The 12,387-nt window shown below is 48.3% G+C and overlaps 1 protein-coding gene across 1 annotated transcript in view; it reads left to right on the top strand.

The window, feature by feature from the left end:
* LOC140609380 (uncharacterized) overlaps positions 1-12,387 on the top strand; it is a 223,440-nt gene that overhangs the window by 189,149 nt on the left and 21,904 nt on the right. The window contains exons 9-10 of the mRNA XM_072784729.1: positions 1,517-1,671; positions 8,068-10,214. The gene's annotated coding sequence lies outside the window, so the exon portion shown is untranslated. The remainder of the gene's footprint in view (positions 1-1,516; positions 1,672-8,067; positions 10,215-12,387) is intronic.

The following is a 12,387-nucleotide window of genomic DNA, read 5'->3' as shown; positions in this document are numbered from 1 at the left end:
AAACTTTTTTTTTTTTTTTTTTTTAATTTATGATAGACACAGAGAGAGAGAGAGAGAGGCAGAGACACACACAGGAGGAGGGAGAAGCAGGCTCCACGCCGGGAGCCTGATGTGGGACTCGATCCCGGGACTCCAGGACCACGCCCCGGGCCAAAGTCAGGCGCTAAACCGCTGAGCCACCCAGGGATCCCCTTTATAAGAAAACTTTTGCCAGAGTCAGGTCACTTTCCAAGTGCCATCATCAGGCTCTGCTGTGGGAGCCCTTAGCATAAAGGCCGCTTTGCCCAGGGCAGCTTATCACCCCAAACCTTGCCTACGAATGTTTGTTTGGCATTGTGTGTCCCTGGTTCATAGTGAGTGATCAGGTCAAACCTTAGCTCAGGGTCACCTCCTCCAGCCTAATTGATGAGCTCCCTAAATTCCCATGAGTATTTGAGGCCTGATAGCACCCTGGCTTAGAGATGGGCTCGCAGCTGTATCTTACAGTAAACTGACCTACCACATCTGCCTCTCAGCACGGCATAACAACTGGTTAAATGGAAGATGCACAGCCTGATTAAAATTAGACTCACCTTATGGTTGGTCACCACCAAACATTAATGGTGTTTTAATTTTTGTACTGTTTTTACCCCCATCTGAGCTTCAATTTTACTGTTTATAAAATGAGTTGATTTTATTTATGTGGAAAAATTTTTTTCTTCACTTAAAATCTGTGATAAATTTTAATCTACAACAGTGAATATAGGTCAGTTTCCACCCCTTTTTCAAAAATCTGGGAAGGTCGTTTTTTGTTTTTTTGTTTTGTTTTGTTTTTTTCAGTTTCTCTGAATAATGCTTTCCAAGGTATGACCACTGATGAAGTTCACCAGACTCTGAGATCTAGGGCTAGAATGTTAAAGCCGTTAGCTCCTGTGCAAGGGATGAGGGGGCCTTCCTGAGATCATTCAGAGGAAGCCTTACTCACAGGAAGCCGATTAGCTGACTGGCTGCTTACTGAGCACATTCCCCCTTGACCTCCAGGAGACTCACTCTGTGGTGGTCCAGTGTCACCCCTGTTCTAAATTTCATGTTCTCGGTGAGCAGTGCTGTAGTATTTTAGAATTCTGGCCAACTTGAATGCTTAGCATTGAAGGACCAGCTTTACTGAAAAAATTTAACATAATCTAAATTGGTATTCTTGTAACATCCGCATTCAAAAGAGGCATCCTGTTTGAGTGAATGATTTTCAGAAAAACAGTGAAATAAGCTGCGTTTAAGAGTCAGCTTGCTGCTTCCCAAACCTGCCAAGCTGTTTCCTGTTACCCTGTCTTTGAGAAGCAGCTCTGTGTCCTTACCCGTGCCCTCGTCTCTCGCCCAGAGGAGCCCTACCATGCTACCCACTCTCAGCCCAGGGCTGCCTTTCATGCTGTAGATAGGCCAATACTAGCAGCTTGAGGTTACTTGGTGTTCATGAATTTGCCAGGAGCAAGGGAGAGCAGTTAGAAAGCGCTACTGTAACCTGCCATTTTCCTTACAGTGAAAAGCGTGAAGAAGACTGACTCTTCCCACCATTCACTACCGTGCTGGGCATCAAGTTTCTGAATCATCTCCTCGGTCCACAGCTTGTTTTAAGGTTTCGCTTCCAGGCTAGATGTGCAGGAAGTAAGACTGTGAGATCATAAATGCTACCGAGTGAGTATGAAGTTCATTTACCAGATCCCAGAATGTTAGCCTTGGGAGTCCCAAGGAGGCCACTTTACAAGTGAGTCACACCTGTGTTGGAACCTAGTGTCTGCAAAGGTGTTAACATGCCAAAGATATAAATAACTTTAAGATGAGTTTAAATTAAAACATAAAGTTTAGACATAGTCACAGGCAATGGGATTGTTGAATAGGTTAGGAAGGAAGATATGAGATATTTGTGGTAGTTCCTTTAACTTTTAACATAGCTACCATGAAGAGAAGGCGCTCATGAAATATTCCTTACTCCGAAGAATTTTTTTAAAAAGTCGACATGGGGCCCAGAAATAGTGTTTTCGATAGAGGAGGAATATTTTCCAGCATAGCATTCTTTAATGGGCTGATTTAACTGTGAGCCCTCTCCTATGAAACTGAGGTATCCCTACTATCGTTGAGAAAGTGTCAGTGACCTGTGATGTAATACAGGCCATGATGTAATACAGGCAATACAGGTTGGCCATGACCAACCTAGAACGCCAGGTCACTGTAGTTGCATTTCCTGTGGCATCCATGTTCTGGGGTCAGGGATCATTCATTTCTGTATTCAGGTCTCCACTCTTTCACTCATGTCAACTGGAGGCGAGTGTACATCTGCTCCAGCACAGATGCAGGAGACTCATGATGCCAGTAGTAACAGCAGTAGCTAGCACTGTTGCCTGAGCATCATCTGTGCTCAGGCTGTGCCAAGTCCTCCACTTGGTCATCTGCTTTAGTAAACATTCCTATGAGGCAGGTGCTATCATCATACCCACTTTTCTGATGGAAAACTAAGGCTTGGAGAAGTTAAGTCATTTCTCCCAAGATCATGTAGCTGGTAAGTGGGGGACCCAAGATGCAGATCACAGTAGCCCGGCTCCTAAGCCCCAAGCACTTAGTTTGTGTCATTTTCAGTTTCCATAAATGATTCCTATTTTAGAGCCATTTCTATCTTTTGGGGCCAATCAACTTCATGTAGTCAATTGTCTGTTGTGGTGCATCCCCCACAGTTGGGCTTTCCAGTGCCATACCTTATTCTAAATCACCTGGTTACAGCTTGTTTTTAATGGTGCATATTAGCACAGCCCACCCCCATGACTCCAGCAAATGTGCTGGAGGTGATGAGAGAGTAGGTCCAAAAAAGGTAACTAACAAAGCAGATATCCCATCTTTTGAAAAAACCAACTTGGCATGGCCCTTGATGGAAGCCCCTTTGTTTTATTTTTGGAAATGAATGGGAGCTTGTTAATGTACCTTCCAGTAAACTCAGGTCTGCTGTCAGGACCCCAAAATCTGTTGTCCCAGATATTATTGCTAAGTTGGCTGCACAGTGCCTCATCAGGGAAAGCTACTTTTCCACAGTGAGGCACGGAGGCCCTGTGTGCTCTGCTCTCATCTCTTGGTATTCCCCCCAACTTTACCCCTATCCTGTGGTCTCTGGACCAGCCAAATGAAGCTGGTCATGCTTGCCCTTTACATAGAAGCTTTCTTTCGCTCTGTTCTTAGCCAATCACTACTCTTCCTTTCAGGTGAATCCTCCTCCAGGTCCTCCAGGTAGCCTCCCCTGACTGCTCAGGACCTGCATGCTTCCCCAGCATGCTGTGCTTACTCTTTGTGCATGTATCATACTAGGCTCCAACTTCTGTCTCTTGTCTGTCTTCCCTGGTTTGCACTGACACTGTGAGAGCCAGGATTAGTACTATTTACTTTTGGATAAACACCCTGACACACAAGACAGTGCCTGACAGTGGCAGACATTGAACAAGTGTTGGAATGAGAGAGAGGTAGAAATGACATACTTGATGACAATGGAAAATAATTCATGCAGGATCTCATATTTGCAGATTATAAGGTACTTTCATATACATGACGTTAATGAATCCTAACAGCAACTCTCGGAAGTCAGTTTCTTGATTCCCTATTGTACTAACCTGGAAACATCTGCTTGCCCCGGTGCCTGTACATGGTTAGTATAGTAATCCCCACTTACCTGCTGGGGGAATGTGTTCTAGGACCCCAAGAGGATGCCTGAAACCGTGGATAGTACCAAATCCCTAACTACTGTGTTTTTTTCCTGTACATACAAAGCTATGATAAACTTTATAAATTAGACTCAGTAAGAGATTAACAACAGCAACTAACAATAAGTTAGAATAATTATAATAATATACTATAATAAAAGTTAGTTAAATGCTGCTTTTATCTCAAAATACCTTATTGTGGGCCCCTGGGTAGCTCAGTCAGTTAAGCATCTCAGATCATGATCTCTGGGTCCTGGGATCCAGCCCCTCGTTGTCAGGCTCCCTGCTCGGTGGGGAGTCTGCCTCCCCCTCGGCTCCTCTTGCTCTCTCCCTCCCCCCCCCCCAATAAATAAGATCTTTAAAAAAATATCTTTACTGCACTCACCCTTCTTGCAATGATGTGAGACGATAAAATGGATTTGTGGTGAGATGCTGTGGGGTGAATGACATAAGGCGCTGGTGACATAGCCTTCGGCTGTCATTGACCTTGTGATGATAAGTCAGAAGGAAGATCATCAGCTTCCAGACTGAGGGTGACCACGGGTCACTGAGACCATGGGTAGCTGGAAAGTGAAACCATGGAGAAGGGTGAGGACTACCGGATTTCAGCCTTGGTCTACTGACCCCAGATCTTACACTCTAATGTACCGTGTGAATATCTCGAGGCCAGCCAGTAACACAGGTGTTAGAGTCTTTAACAAAAACAGTGTCTTTCTTGTCCTAACCAGCAAGATCCAGAGGGAGAATCAACAGACTTTCACTTCTCTCCTTCCACCCTGTGACATCCTTCTACCTTCCCAATGAGAGCCTCACACTGACATGTGATGGATTCTTTCCAAGTGTCAAGGTGCTGACAGTGAATCTTGTGTTTGTATTCAGACCAGGCTGGCTGCAGCCCTTCTTCCCCTTGGGGTTGGAGCTTTGTGGAAAAGTGGAGAGAGCTGGGGGAGTTCAAGTGAAGTCCCTGAGCGAGCCAGCGAGCATGTTGAATATGTAAGCTTGTGGTGTGTTGGGGAGTGAGAAATAAGGGTGAGATGTGTGTGTTCCCCGGGGAAGCGAGAAAGTGAGCCCCAGAGGATGTGAGTGGGGGGCTGGTGGGATTGGCAAGGAAGATGTTGCTGGCTGGAGGGGCGGTATCATTGAACAGATCCTAATAATAGACTGGGGTGCTTTCCACAGGCCTGCAGGGGAGCAGAGTGGAAGCAGGGAAGCTGGCAGCATCTGTGGACACACAGAGCTAGATGTGAATGACTTACCTGGGATGCAGGGCCTGTGTCATCACCACAGGCAGGGAGCCCCAGCAATAGTGTGTGCTCAGAGGAGGGGGAGAGAGAGATTGTGGGCAGCATTTCCTAAGCTATAAAATTCGGGATTTCTTCTTCAACCCTGCTCTGTTCTAGGTATTCCCGGTGCTGTTACCAAGGGAGGAATTTTCTATTTTTTAAAGATTTTATTTATTTGTTCATATGAGACAGAGAGAGGCAGAGACACAGGCAGAGGGAGAAGCAGGCTCCATGCAGGGAGCCCCACGTGGAACTCGATCCGAGGTCTCCAGGATCACGCCCTGGGCTGAAGGCAGATGCTCAACCACCGAGCCACCCAGGTGCCCCCAGGGAGGAATTTTTAATTTCATAGAGAAGTTAATTTTGCCACCACAGTTGAACATTAGGCCAAGTTCATAAATCCTTTCAGCAATTGTTTGGGAGTGTCAGTTGTGAACTTCTCCTTTTAGACCTGGTTATTTGCAGTCAGATATACTAGCATTCATTATGGTTTTATTGGGCGAGGGAGAGGGGAAGGTCAGAGACAGATGGAGATGTGGTTAGAGGCACCTCCTATAGGTCATTCAGAGATCAGAGCAGCTCAGGGAGGTCAGAAGAGGCTGGTGTCATTGTTCATTCACTCATCAAAGCTTTCGAGAGTATCTACGGTGTGCCAGTCACCGATTGGCACCCATATGATGATGGTGGTGGTGGTAGTGATTAAAAAAACAAGCGTGAAAAAAAAAAAAAAAAAAAAAAAAAACAAGCGTGATCTCTGTCATCATGGAAGCTAAGGAAGTGCCCAGAAGAGCAGTCCAGTAAAAAAAAAAAACACAAAAAAACCCGGGCAGCCTGGGTGGCTCAGCAGTTTAGCACCGCCTTCAGCCCAGGGTGTGATCCTGGAGACCCGGGATTGAGTCCTGCGGTGGGCTCCCTGCATAGAGCCTGCTTCTCCCTCTGCCTGTGTCTCTGCCTCTGTGTGTGTGTCTCTCATGAATAAATAAAATCTTTAAAACAAAACTCAGGCGGGGATCCCTGGGTGGCTCAGCGGTTTAGCGTCTGCCTTTGGCCCAGGGCGCGATCCTGGATCCCCCAGGATCGAGTCCCACGTCGGGCTCCCAGCATGGAGCCTGCTTCTCCCTCCTCCTGTGTCTCTGCCTCTCATAAATAAATAAATAAGTAAACAAACAAACAAACTCAGGCTACATGCTGTGAGGGAAAAGGTGCTCCAAGATGAAAGGGGGCTTCGTTTTGAGCAGTTCTCTGAGGAGATAATTTCTAAGGTGAGTGGGAGCCAAAGGTTGAGAAAGAAGTGCGTGGGTGGAGGAGTTGGGGGTGAAGGTTCCAAGCGTGGAGGACAGCATGTGTAAGAGGCTCTGGAGTGGGGACATGTTTGGCCTTTGAGGATGAAGACAGGTGTGGCCCAGGATGAGGGTGGGCAAGGCCAGCAGGTATGGCCCCTCGGAGGCCTTGGGTTTGTTCGGCTGCTGCTCTGGAAGGCGTCAATCTCAGAAGTCTCCTGGGGTCTCTTCATAACCCTGTGAGTGTCCCCAGCCCAGGGCATCCCTCAGGCTCTTAGGAAAGCGCCCCCACCAAAAAAAGGGGAAAGCCCTCACCCCAAGAGACTGCTTGCTGCTCTCCTCTTCCTGTTAATGTCACTTGTTAAGGAGAATAAACAAAAACGTAATAGTGAAAGCAGATTTTAGTGAACTTGAAACCAGGAGTCATTTCAGGTGCTAAAAAGCATGAAAAATAGGCCCACGGGACCATAAAATGACTTTAAATGGATGGGGTGAGCTCTGCCGTGGCTCCCACATGCAGGTCTTGTGGGTTAAAGACCTGGGTGGTGAGCACGGCAGGGCAGTAGGAGTAAAGAACACAATGTTGGCTCTTCTGAAAGTGAAACCTGCAGAGCTGGCCCCCCACAATTCTGGGGAAGGTCGTCCCCTGCATTCAATGAACCTGCTTCCTCTGGGACGGTCACGGGGCCCTCTTTCTAATTTTAAACTTCTGCAAGTTTGGGGATCCCAAGGGAGCATCCGGGTGGCCTCAGGCCCTGCCTGCCTCTCATGAGCCCCTCACCCCTCTCCTGCTGCAAAGCTGCCTCCCCCCAGGGCCTCCGTTTGCCTGTGATGCCCACCTGTGACATGGATGGGGGTGCGGAGGACAAGCAAGCAAGGCTCCTTCCCTCTGGCCCCGTGTGCTCTGTGAACCACCTCTGCCCTTGGTTTAGAGAAATGAACTTTGAACTTTTTAGGGTGGGGGCTAGAAGGAAGAGAGTACTGGAACGTGTTGTGTAAACACTGTGGTTCTGATCTTTCTAATCTTTTACTACCTGTAGGGACAGGTGGATGCAGCAAAGCTGCTGGCAGGAAAAGCTGATTTTTTTTTTTCAAGGCTATGGGTTATGCAATAGAGCAGGATATCTTTGAAGCTGCAGGAGGAGGTCAGAGCACCATGTCCACAGGCATATTATGCACAAGTTTTCCTTTATAAGATTTAATTTGCTTGAGTATCCTTAGGAACTTCGGTGCCAGCAATTTAGTTGGATCTCTGGAGTGAGTTGTTCTCACCGGTCCAGAGTGAAAGCAATCAATCCTTTTTTTTTAAGGAAAAAAAAAAAAGGACTCTATTTTCCAAGTGTTCTGGAGATGCCAATCTGAAGCAGTTCTTTCCAACAGCTGTTTTTTGAGTAGGACATTGCTATGTCATAGTCTATAACCTCGTGCTTACATCTGAGAATATTCACTCTGTGTCCAGAAGTGGAGGTAGACGGCGGTTTAGCAGGTTCTGTGGACCAGGCAATGCTGAGCTTGCGTCTGGGACAGTGACCAGACAGATGAAAGGAGAAGTAAGAGATATTTTTAGTGCATCAGGGCTGCTTGGAAACACTGGTTCCCACTGTTCTCCCCCCCCGCCCAGCCCCCAAGTAATTCCAGCAGGGTGTTCAGCGGTAAGTGCATCTGCTCTAATTTAGAATATAACGCATTTCACTTCCATATTCTACTTCAGAATATTCATGAGGGCTGTGGGTTGCTGACTTGACAAAGGAGTAGCTTTGACACCCACACTATGGGCTTGGTTTTTAGGGTCCCTCCATGCAGCCCAAATGTGTGATGTTACTGCAGACGGCCTCCAGGGGGGCTCCCCGTGTCCTGCTGTGACCTGGAGACCACCCCCCTGCCTCAGAAGAGGAGTTTTCCCTGGAAGTTGGCGCCTGAGGACCCGGTTTGCTCTGTTGCTCTTTTCCTGTGAGGCGATTCAAACAGGTGTTACAGTTCTGATATTGAGAACAGCGTGACCTCTGCGATTGGGTTCTTCTCGCTTATGGTGTGCTGATTTAAACCACTGGCAATGTTAAGTCAACTAAAAACCTCAGTGAGGGGCGCCTGGGTGGCTCAGCGGTTTGGTGCCTGCCTTTGGCCCAGGGCGTGATCCTGGAGTCCCACATCGGGCTCCCTGCGTGGAGCCTGCTTCTTCCTCTGCCTATGTCTCTGCCTCTCTCTCTCTGTGTCTCTCATGAATAAATAAATAGTCTTTAAAAAAAAAAAAAAAACCTCAGTGAGGTTATAAATTGTACAGCTTAAGGGGAGTTGATGGAAGGAATCCTGTCTGGGGTGGAGGGACCCTCTCCAGAATCCCTTTGAAGACCACAGGGCCTTAAGTGTGAGTCGATTTCCGTACAAGGGAAGGCTTCTCTTAGGGAGCTTCTACTTGGCTGACGCATGTTTTGATTGAGGCTCTATCTGTCTGTCTGTCCTGGCTATCGAGCATAGAAGAAACAGCACGTGAAGGAAGCACTGGGGTTGGGACCAGGAGGCCAGAGTGTGGCCTCGTCCTCCCACACCTCACATCCATCCCACCCCCAGTGCCCCTTGTGGTTGTGCGGGTTACCTGGCCTCACTCTGCCCACTGACAAGGTGAGGCGGCAGGCTGCTGGGTCTGAATCCCGGCTCTGCCACTTACTAGCTGCGTGCCTCTGGGCGCCTGCAGTTACTGAATGTCTCCGTGCCTCGGTTTCCTCACCCACGAATTGAGAATGGTCATAGTACCCATCTCACGGGGCCACTGCGAGGGTCGAACGGGTAGTAAGTGAAATGCCCGGAAGGCACTGCAGAGTGACACCGTGCTCCAGGTTACGGAATCTACGGCTCTGTCTCCCGGTGCTTCAGGCTGTTCTGCTCCTGAGCGGCAGGTACTAAGTGGCCGACACGTTCACAGGAGAGCCAGTCAGAGCGAAGGATGGACCAGGGAAGCTGAAGGGGCAGGCGGTCCCCAGTGCCCTTTGGCTGTGGAGCAGTGCTCAGGCTGGCACCTCGTCATGCGCCTGCCTCCGTCCGCCTGATGCTGAGACAGCAGTCCTCACTTCAGCAGAACAAGTGGCTGCCCTCGGCCTCACATGGAACACATGCCCTGACACTGCCCTCAGGTAATCTCCATGCGGTGGGGACCAGGGGCCTCAGGTAGGCAGAGGTGCTGACATGAAGACGTAGGCCCTCCACGCTTGCTGAGGTCCCCAGGCAGCATTCGCCAGTTTTCCTGCCGTCTCAGGTTTTGTCGGACTTAGTCACGGTGGCCAAGCTCTTCACTGGCTGGTTCTCCTGGATGAAAACCCTTTCATTGAAACTTCTCATCCTACACTGTTTAGTTGCTCAGCACACTTCTCTGAGGACTCAGCTGGCCATCCTTACAATAGCCCACTGAGAGGCAAGAAGAGGTTTTCATGCTGTTCCCCCCAAATCAGTTGATACGTCATGGCTTCTGCCATGAAAGGTTTTCAGAAGGAGGAAAGTGTGTCTAGGGGGCAAGCTTACAAAGCTTGTCTTGTGGCTCCCTTCCAGAATGTACTTAGCGGTTCTGCCCTGCGTGGCAGAGAGCCCTGTTCTCTTTTCAGTTTGGGTGGCTCCATATAAATCTTCCACTAAAAAAGACACTTTTTAAAAAAAATTTATTTATTCATTTGAAACAGGTACAGAGAGAGAAAGAGTGTGAGCAGAGGGAGAGGGAGAAGCGACTCCCCTCTGAGCCGGGTACCCAGCAAGGGGCCCCATCCCAGGATGTAAGGATCATGACCTGAGCCAAAAGCAGACGCTTCAACCATCTGAGCCACCCAGGCACCTCTAAGAATGATGTCTTTAAAGGCTGCTGCCCAGGCAAGAGAAGGTCTTTCTGCTGCCCTGTTGGAGGCATGGGGACTGGCAAAGCAGCATTACAAATCTGAGGGAGTGCTAACCAGGTGAGCAGTCTGGGGATAGAAAGACAAGATGAGGGCAGTAAAGTGCTGATTGTCTGCAAGCCACAAACCTGATATTTTGTCAGGTCTCATGGGGGCAAAGAGAAACCACCCTCAATAGCTGATGTCTTAAATTTACTTCACAGTAATGATAAATATTCTTTATTACTTGGAATTGTTACTCCAGAAAGCCTTAAAAAAGGGCCAGCCACTTCTGTCTGTTCCCCGTGTTTTTGGCAAACCCACGGGGTGGGGAGGTTGGGGGGGTGAATGGCTGTGTGTGGCTGCCACCTTGTGGCCAGCACCAGGCAGTTGCGTGTGTTACCTGTTGCCGGACCCCCGTGTGAAATGCATCAATTGTAAAGGTCCTTCGCAAAGACTTCTCAGTCACCTTTTCCCTACCTGTGTTTCATCTCTAAGGCTTAACCATTCTGCTTCTGTCATATCTATATGTTGTCCTGTCTTTGACTCCAGTGGGGTCACTACCTTCAGACTCCAGACCGATGATACTGCTGTAATGGAAATCTGATGGTTTTGGTAAAGCCTTTTAATGGTTCCTCCTTTTCTAGGTTTCCAGCACATCTCCCAGAAGACCCTCGAGCCCAGTTCCTTTGCCCCGGGGCTGCATCTTTGCATGTGCTCTTCTCTCTTCCTCTTTTGTTTAACTGTTAACACCTGCTCATTCTGAAGATCCATCTACTCTTTCACCTCCTTTGGGAAACCCTCTGCCCTATAGTAGATACTGGACTTTCATCTCCGTACCACAGTTTTTGGCATAGAACTGTTACTCCATGGCTGTTAGAAATAAAGGGAAGGGGAAGAAAAGCAGGCGAGGACCCCAAATCCTCAAGTGTTCCCCTTAGGTGTGATGGAGCTCGGAACAATGAAGTTAAGCCCAAGGGTCCCCAGAGCAAAGGCCCTTGTATCCGTGCAGATGGTTGAGAAACTCTCACCTCAGTAAGCAAAACCTCTTAATAACCTCTGCTTGTACTGTTCTCTGTCTCCATTAGCCCATCCTCCTTCCAGAGTAATCTCTTCTGAGTATGCTTCAATCCCATCAATTCCCTACTCAAAACTCTTCTATACGAGAGTTCCAGATTCCTCAGCGTGGCAGTCCAGGACCTCCTGGCATGACCCCACCTCACCTATATTTCACGCCACTTCTTACATGTGCTCTAAGGACCATCTGAATTCTAGGACTCAGGAATTATTTGCTGATAGATTTGATGACTTATATGACAGGCAATATGGCAAAAGCACATCCTAAAATTTCAGTTAAGACATATGTAATTGCAGGTCTGTGGGTCTAAGCAGCTGTGCTGTGCTAGTCACTTTGATGGTTCTTTTTTGAACCATCAAAAAAGAAGATATGGTTGTGTGCCTGTGAAAACCTGATAGTCCAGGAGAAAAGAGAAGACAAAAAAGAGGCAGGAGACATTAAGGAACAAGATAGCAGAAATGAACATGTCACAGGGTGCTGTGTGATTAATTGCCAAATGAGTGGCGCAAGAATGCGGTGGTGATGAAACAAGGTAGTGAATGTGAAGGTGCCTCTTTGCTGTAAAATCCCCAGTTCCAAGCAGTGCTGCTGTCTGCCCCTCTCTCACTCGGAGGTAACTCAGCTGTCATACTTCACTCGTCTAGCCACTCAGCCGTGCGGAGTTCTTGCGTGGGAGAGACCTGGTCCACCCCCCCCAGGCTCATGGGCCCCCCCAACCTTGAACCCCATGCTGCAGTGATGCTGAGGAAAAGGCACCATGTGTGGTTCTTTCCTCCTCATCTCCCTTCCTTGTCGGACCCCTTCTTCCTTTAAAACTCTATTCTTCCTGGGGCACCTAGGTGGGTCAGATGGTTCAGCATCTGCCTGCGGCTCAGGTCATGATTCCTGGGTCCTGCAATAGAGCCCCCCATCAGGCTCCCTGCTCAGCAGGGAGCTTGCTTCTCCCTCTGCTTCTACTGCTGCTTGTGCTGTTTCTCAAATGAATACAAATGAATACATAAAAAATCTTTAAAAACAAAAACAAAAAACTCTATCCCTCCTTTAAGAGTAAACCTAGAGTTCTTCAGTAGAGCATCCTCAGGCACAGCAGGCAGACCTGCCGAGCCTCCTTGCTCCCTTGTCTCCCATGGCTCCCCACATGTGCCCAAGGGCACTTGCCCATTTCTCTCATCCTCT

This window comes from Canis lupus, chromosome 18 (genome assembly GCF_048164855.1).
Source record: "Canis lupus baileyi chromosome 18, mCanLup2.hap1, whole genome shotgun sequence".
NCBI classification, from domain to species: Eukaryota; Metazoa; Chordata; class Mammalia; order Carnivora; family Canidae; genus Canis; species Canis lupus.
Note: the sequence above shows the minus strand (reverse complement) of the source record. Positions and strands in the feature narration are given on the sequence as shown.